The sequence below is a fragment of the Manis javanica genome, chromosome 13 (assembly GCF_040802235.1).
Source record: "Manis javanica isolate MJ-LG chromosome 13, MJ_LKY, whole genome shotgun sequence".
Classification (NCBI taxonomy): Eukaryota; Metazoa; Chordata; class Mammalia; order Pholidota; family Manidae; genus Manis; species Manis javanica.
In genome coordinates, this window is record NC_133168.1 from 91,148,996 (window position 1) to 91,157,577 (window position 8,582).

At 48.8% G+C, this 8,582-nt stretch overlaps 1 pseudogene; it reads right to left on the minus strand.

The window, feature by feature from the left end:
• The window catches only part of LOC140845419 (uncharacterized), a 40,070-nt pseudogene extending 32,259 nt beyond the window's left edge, over nt 1-7,811 (minus strand).
• Nucleotides 7,812-8,582: the final 771 nt, after the last annotated feature.

Below are 8,582 nucleotides of genomic sequence, written 5' to 3' on the forward strand. Positions count from 1 at the left end.
ACAATACACTTCTTGTTACTGAGAGCCACCAGTAGGGAAGCTCACTGTAATTAAAAGATTGATCTTCTGGAAACAATGCTTAATAACAGGCATGAAAAAGTGTGAGTAATTCTGCATTTTAAAACACTGTCCTCAAGTTAATTTAACCTGAGCTGTTTGTGCACCACATGGAGAGTCTAGAATCAGTATGTACAGGCTGAAATCAGTGGACCACAGAGAAGAGGAGATAAACTCCAATTGCCCACTTCATTGAGATCAGGGGAGCCTTGTGAAAAAAAAAGCAGGTGAACACACATTTCATATGCTCCAGATGATAACAGTTCAGATTTGCAATGGCAATTTTTTGTATTTTCTGTGTTCTCTAAAGGAAAAATCTATCTTTATGCACATATGCACATATATTAATGTGTGTGCAGCAGGTATAGTGGGAAAAACACTTGGTATCTTGAAAAGACAAAAATAAAAGTGGTTCTCAGCAAAAAAAAACAAAAACAAAAAAACTCAACAAACTATTAGCACACCAAATTCAAAAATACATCAAGAGGATGATATACCATGACCAAGTGGGATTCATCTCAGTGATGCAAGGATGGTAAAACATTCGATAATCCATCAACATCATCCAGCACATGAACAAAAAGGAGGACAAAAACCACATGATCACGTCCACAGATGCTGAAAAAACATTAGACAAAATTCAACATCCATTCATGATAAAAACTCTCAACAACATGGGTATACAGGGCAAGTACCTCAACATAATAATAAAGGCCATATATGACAAGCCCGCAGCCAACACCATACTTAACAGCAAGCAGCTGAAAGCTTTCCCTCTGAGATCGGGAACAAGACAGGGATGCCCACTCTCCCCACTGTGATTCAACACAGTACTGGAGGTCCTAGCCACAGCAATCAGACAAAAAAAGAAATATGAGGCACCCAGATTGATAAAGAACAAGTCAAACCGTCACTATTTGCAGATGACATGATATTGTATATAAAAAAACCCTAAAGACTCCACTCCAAAACTACTAGAACTGATATCTGAATTCAGCAGAGTTGCAGGATACACAATTAATACACAGAAACCTGTTGCTTTCCTGTACACTAACGATGAAGTAGCAGAAAGAGAAATCAGGAAAACAATTCCATTCACAATTGCATCAACAAGAATAAAAATACCTAGGAATAAACCTAACCAATTAACTGAAAGACCTACCATACGCTGAGAACTACAAGACACTCTTAACAGAAATGAAAGAGGACACTAACAAATGCAAACTCATCCTGTGCTCCTGGCTAGGAGGAATTAATATTATCAAAATGCCCATCCTGCCTAAAGCAATCTACAGATTCAATGCAATCCCCATCAAAATACCAACAGCATTCTTCAACGAATAGGACACATTTTTATGAGATAAAAGGTACAGCATTTCATCAGGAAAAAGCGTGAAGCGTAATCTCCTACCTTGCGGTGCTGAGCATCAGGGTCCGTGGCACTGACGACGTTGGAGGCACACATCGAGCGAGTAAAGGAAGTAAAGAGCACCCTTGCCTCACCCAGAGGCTGGGGCGGCCCGGAGAAGCAGGCTGGAAGTCAGGCAGACAGAAAGAGAGACACTCCTCGTGGATACCCAGTCGGGCTGTCGGGGTCTGATTCCAGACACGTAGGCCTTTGAGAAGCCGCTGAAGCGTAGCCTCAGCCGAGACTCTCGGAGGTGTCCACGGCCTTCCTCAGTCCCTCGCATCCAGGGAGATGCCTCTGAAGGGGAATCCTGGCCTCCACTCAGGTGACTTTCCCGGCTCCCAAGGGAGACGGGGGATCCACTGAGGGAGATGCAGGGGAACCTGGCGCTCGAGACTTTGAGATCGGCAGCCGGGCTAGTCCCATTTAAGTGGCTGACGAGTGCCCGATGTTGTGCGCCATAGACGGCCTCCTCCTATAAGGACAGAACAGAAGGAAAAGGCAGGCTCGGATGCCTATACTCACCTCCGAAGTTATCCCGGACGAGCCCCCAAAAATGATGCAGCTTCTCACACCACGAGGGTATGAAACTAGAAATAAATTACGCAAATAAAATGAAAAAGCCTTCCACCGCATGGAGGCTTAACAACATGCTCCTAAATAAACAACGGATCAATGACCAAATAAAAAGAGAGATCAAGCAATATATGGAGACAAATGACAGCAATAACTGAACAACGCAAAATCCGTGGGACAGAGACAAGGCGGTGCTAAGAGGGAAGTACACTGCAATACAGGCCTCCCTCAGGAGAGAAGAACAATCCCATATGAACAGTCTAAACTCACGACTACCGCAACTAGAAAAAGAAGAACAAATGAGGCCCAAAGTCAGCAGGAGGAGGAACATACTAAAGATTGGAGCAGAAATAAATAAAACCGAGAAGAATGAAACAACACAAAGAATCAATGAAAGCAGGAGATGATTCTTCGAGAAAATAAACACAATGGATAAACCCCTGGCCAGACTAACCAAGAAAAAAAGAGAGCTGCACACATAAACAGAATCAGATATGAGAAAGGAAAAATCACTTCAGAAACCACAGAAATACAAAGAAAATGAGAGAAAACTATGAAAAATTATATGCTAACACACTGGATAACCTACAGGAAATGGACAACTTTCTAGAAAAATGCAACCCTCCAAGGCTAACCCAGAAAGAACAGAAGATCTGAACAGACCAATTACTGGCAACAAAATTAAACTGGTCATCAAAAAACTACCTAAGAACACAACACCTGAACCAGATGGCTGCACTGCTGACTTTAATCAAACATGTAGTGAAGATCTAATAGTCATCCTCCTTAAACTTCTCCAAAAAGAAGAAGAAGGAATACTTCCAAACTCATTCTACGAGGCTAGCATCACCTTAATACGAAAACCAGGCAAAGACACCACAAAAAAAGAAAATATCGCTGACAAACATACATGCAAAAATACTCAACAATCCACTTCTAGGAATTTACCCTAAGAATGCAGCAGCCCAGTTTGAAAAAGACAGATGCACCCCTATGTCTATCGCAGCACTATTTACAATAGCCAAGAAATGGAAGCAACCTAAGTGTCCATCAGTAGATGAATGGATAAAGAAAATGTGCTACATATACACAATGGATATTATTCGGCCACAAGAAGAAAACAAATCCTACCATTTGCAACAACATGGATGGAGCTAAAGGGTATTATGCTCCGTGACATAAGCCAGGCAGAGAAATACAAGTACCAAATGATTTCACTCATATATGGAGTATAAGAACAAAGAAAAACTGAAGAAACAAGAAAGCAGCAGAATCACAGAACCCAAAAATGGACTAACAGTTACCAAAGGAAAATGGACTGGGCAGGATGGGTGGGGAGGGAGGGATAAGGGGTAAAAAAAAAGGGGGCATTACGATTAGCATGTATAATAAGGGGGCTTGGGGAGGGTTGTGCAACACAGAGAAGACAACTAGTGATTCTATAGCATCTTACTATGCTGATGGACACTGACTGTAAAGGGTATGTGGGGGAGACTTGATGATGGGGGAGGTGTAGTATACATAATGTCTCTCATGTAATTGTAGATTAATCATACAAAAAAATTATAACAACTGAATAATAAATAAAAATAAAAAAGATCATCTTTTAAATTTGAAGGAGGGATTAAACAATTTCCAGATAAGCAAAAGCTGAGAGAATTTAGCTTGCACCAACCATCTCTACAGTGTATTCTTGAGGTAGTTCTATAGATGGAAGTGTTCCTAAGGTTAAATAGCTGTCATCAGAGGTAATAAAAAGGGACAGACAAAGAGTACAGAATACCATACCTAATATATAAAGAATGAGGAGGGGAAAAAAAAAAACCTTTAGATTGTGTTTTTAATAGCATACTTAAGTGAGTTAAGTTAGATTCTTAGGTACTAAGGAAGGTACCCTTTACCTTTTGGTAACCACGATCGTAAAGCCTGCAATGGCAGTAAGTACATACCTATCAATAATCACCCTAAATGTAAATGGTCTGAATGCACCAATCAAAATACACAGAGTCACTGAATGTATAAAAAAACAAGACCGATGTATATACTGTTTACAGGAGATACGCTTGAAACCCAAAGACATACACAGACTAAGAGGGAAGGGATGGAAAAAGATACTTCATGCTACTAATAAGGAGAAAAAAAGTAGGTGTTGCAGTACTTGTATTGAACAAAATAGACTTTAAAACAAACAAAGTCACAAGAGACAAAGACGGACATTACATAATGATATAGGGGTCAATCCAACAAGAGGATATAAGATATAACCATTATAAATATCTATGCACCCAACACAGGAGCACCTGCATATGTGAAGCAAATACTAACAGAATTGAAAGGGGAAATAGAATGCAATGCATTCATTTTAGGAGACTTCAACACTCCACTCACTACAAAGAACAGATCAACCAGACAGAAAATAAGTAAGGAGACAGAGGCATTGAACAACACAGTAGAACACATGGACGTTAGACATCTACAGAACTCTCTACTCAAAAGCAGCAGGTACACATTCTTCTCAAGTGCACACAGAACATTTTCAAGAACAGATCATATACTAGGCCACAAAAAGAGTCTCAGAAAATTCGAAAAGATTGAAATTGTACCAACCAGCTTCTCAGACCACAACGGTATGAAACTAGAAATAAATTACACAAAGACGACGAAATGGCCTACAATCACATGGAGGCTTAAGAACATGCTCCTAAATAACCAGTAGATCAATGACCAAATAAAAACAGAGATCAAGCAATATATGGAAAGAAATAACAACAATAACTCAACAACGCAAAATCTGTGGGACTCAAAAGGCAGTGGCAAGAAGGAAGTATATCGCACCACAGGCCTACCTCAGGAAAGAACAACAATCCCATATGAACAGTCTAAACTCACAATTAACCAAACTAGACAAAGAAGAAAAAGTGAGGCCCAAAGTCAGGAGAAGTCATAATAATGATTAGAACAGAAATAAATAAAATACAGAAGAATAAAACAATAGAATTAATGAAAGCAGGAGCTGGTTCTTCGAGAAAAGAAACAAAATAAATAAAACCCAGCCAGACTTATCAAGAAAAAGTCTACGGACATGAACAGAATCAGAAATAACAAAGGAAAAATCACTACTGACACCACAGAAATATGAAGAATTATGAGAGAATACTATGAAAAATTATACGTAAACAAAGTGGAGAACCTAGAAGATGGTCAGCTTTCCAGAAAAATGCAACTTTCCACGGCTGACCCAGGAAGAAACAAAATCTGAACAGACCAACGACCAGCAAGGAAACTGAATCGGTAATCCCAAATGACAAGGACGACAGGCATCTCAGGAAAACACTTTTCATTCTGACGGCGCGTACGGGGGCCTGTCCCCGGCGCCCCGTCGCGGGTCCCGCCTGACCCTCTGCTCGCCCGGCCCTCGCCCTCGAGGCCGCCGCCGAAAACCTCCACACGCGGCAAGACGCCCGCCGGCCTCCCCGCCTGCGCGGCCCCCGGACCCTCCGCCTGCGGCCCCGTCCCGGGCGGCGGCAGGGCGGCGGAGCGACCCCGAGCCGGGCCCAGGGAGGACCCAGCACCCGCGTCGGCCGCCCCACGACCCCGCGGCCCCGCGGGACCCGCGCCGCCCGCCGAGCCCTCGCAAGAGCGCCCCCCCACCGGCTCCACCGCGCCCGCAGGCGGAGGCAGGGGTCCCCGCGGCCACGTACCTTCCGGCCCACAGTGCCGTCGCTGTCGCCTTCACCCCTGAAGCGGGGCCCGCTCTAGACACTCCGCCGCACGTCCGCGGCGGCGGGAGCCGCTTCCCGGCCGGGATCTCGGAGGCCTTGGCGAAGCCGTCGGCGGGGGACAGGCGGTCCCACGTGCTGCGGCCGATGAGCTGCTCCTGCGCGGTTGTCCCGCGGCGGCCGCTGAGACCCAAGCCAGGCCCGCGGCCACATCGTAGTTCTTGGTCGCGCCCGCGAGACGGCGCCAGGCTGGAGGCGGCAGGGCTGGACGGGCGCAGGTCCGGCCTGGTCGACGGCTCTAAGTCCGGGTCGATCGCCGCCCTCCGTCCGCCGCGGGAGAGCCGCGAAGCGGCGAGTGCGGCGCCGGGGTCCCAGCGCGCGAGGTCGGTGCCGCCGGCGCCTCCTCTCCGGGAGGAAGGCGCAGCGGAGCACAGCGCGGGTCCACAATCTAGTCGCCGCCGGGCTCGCTGCGCGGACGGGACGAAGGGCCGGAGGCGCCCGGACAAGGACAGCGGACTGGAGCACGGGATTAGCCGCGGGAGCAGCTCCTCCTGGCAGCGCTCGCGAACCTACTGACTCTTCAATATGGAGGCTGCGGCGTCTGCAGCTACCACGTAGCCGCTGGAGGTACGTTTTCTACGAGCGCGCCCAATGGCTACCTGCTCCGCGGAGCCGCTCCCTCGTTGACCTCGAGTTCCGTAAGTCGGGGGAGGGCCTGAGCCTGTCGTCCCACGCTCATTGGGCGGGAAGGCCTTCTGACGGACGCGGGGACGCTGCACGCTCACTGGCCGCGAGGGCTGTCAGGCGGGGACTATCATTTTGTTCAATGTACTTTATAATTTTTCTTGAGATGACCCACGTGATATTTTTATTTACTTATTTATTGATTGTGGTGTCATCAATACACAATCACATGAGCTACAATGTGGTTACTAGATTCTCCCCATTATCGAGTCTACCCACACACCCCATTACAGTCACTGTCCATCAGCGTAGTGAGATGCTAGAGTTATTACTTGTCTTCTCTGTGTTTACTGCCTTTCTCGTGTCCCCCCGGTACATTATGTGTACTAATCGTAATGCCCCCTTTCCCCCTTATCCCTCCCTTCCCACCCACCTCCACAGTCCCTTTCCGTTTGGTAACTGTCAGTCTATTCTTGGGTTCTTTGAGTCTGCTGCTGTTTTGTTCCTTTAGCAAGATATCTAGAAAATCTCCAGTCACTAGAAAATTAAGTAACTTAATAACACGTGAGTTATTTACAATAGCCAAGAAATGGAAGCAACCCAAGTGTCCATCAGTAGATGAATGGATAAAGAAGAGATGGTGCATATACACAAAGAATATTATTCAGCCATAGGAAGAAAACGAATCCTACAATTTTCAACAACATGGACGGAGCTAGAGGGTATTATGCTCAGGGAAATAAGCCAGGAGGAGAAAGACAAGTACCAAAAAATGATTTCACTCACCTGTGGAGCATAAGATCAAAGCAAAAACTGAAGGAAAAAAACAACAACGGACTCACAGAACCCAAGAATGGACTGACAGTTACCAAAGGGAAAGGGACTGGGGAGTGTGGGTGTTGAGGGAGAAGGGGAATGAGGGGCATCGGGATCAGCACACATAATGCAGGGGGGTACGGGGGCGCGGATACAACTCGGGGACGACATGTAGTGACTCTACAGCGTCTCACTACGCTGACGGACAGTGACTGTAATGGGGTTTGTGGGGAGGCTTGATAATGGGGGGAATCTAGTAACCACGTTGCTGCTCATGGGACTATGTATTAATGACACCACAATAAAATAAGTAAATAAATAAATAAAAAAGCACGTGGGTCATCTCATGAAAATTTAGGAAGTACGTTGAACAAAATGAAAGTCTCCGCCTGACAGCTCTCCCGGCCACTGAGCGTGCAGCGACCCGCGTAGACCCGCCCCCTTATGAAGGTGGGAGTGGCCAATGGGCGTGGGGCGTCCGGTTCAGGCCCTCCCCCGACAGACGGCACTCGAGACCAATGAGGAAGCTGTTCCGAGGAGCAGGTAGCCATTGGGCGTGCACGCAGAAAACGCAACTCCGGCGGCTGCGTAGTAGCTGCAAGCGCCGCAGCCCCCACATTGAAGAGTCAGTAGGTTCGCGAACGCCGTGAGGAGGTGCTCCCGCGGCTCATTACGTGCTCCGGTCCGCCGTCCGTGACCGGGCGCCTCCGGCCGGCCATCCGTGCCGTCCGCGCAGCAAGCCCGGCGGAGCCCAGATGGTGGACCCGCGCTGTGCTCGGCTGCGCCTTCCTCCCGGCGCGAATGCCCCGGCGGCACCGACTTCGCCCCCCGCCTCGGATCGCCGCCTCGCGCCGGCTGGGCCCCGGCGCCGCACTCGGCTTCGCGGCTCTCTCTCGCCGGGCGGAGGGCGGCGATCGGCCCGTACTTGGAGCCGCTGCCCCGCCCGGACCTGCGCTCGTCCAGCTCTGCCGCCTCCAGGCTTGCACCGTCGTACCTGCTGCGGAGCGTCCAGAGCGGGCCCCGCTTCAGGGGTTAAGGCGTCAGCGACGGCTCTGCGGGCCGGAAGGTACGTGACCGCGGGGCCCGGAGGGGGCGCGTGGACCCCTGCCTCCGCCTGCGGGCGCGGCGGACCGGTGAGGGGGTGGCCGTGCGAGGGGTTCGGCGAGAAGCGCGTGGCCCGCTGGGCCGTAGGACGGCAGACGCGGGTGGGGGGCTCCGGGGGTCCGTCCTGAGGCCGCGCCGCCGACCTGCCACCGACGCCCAGGCCGGGTCCGCAGGCGGAGGGGCCGGGCCGGGCCGCGCAGACGGGGAGTCCGACGGGC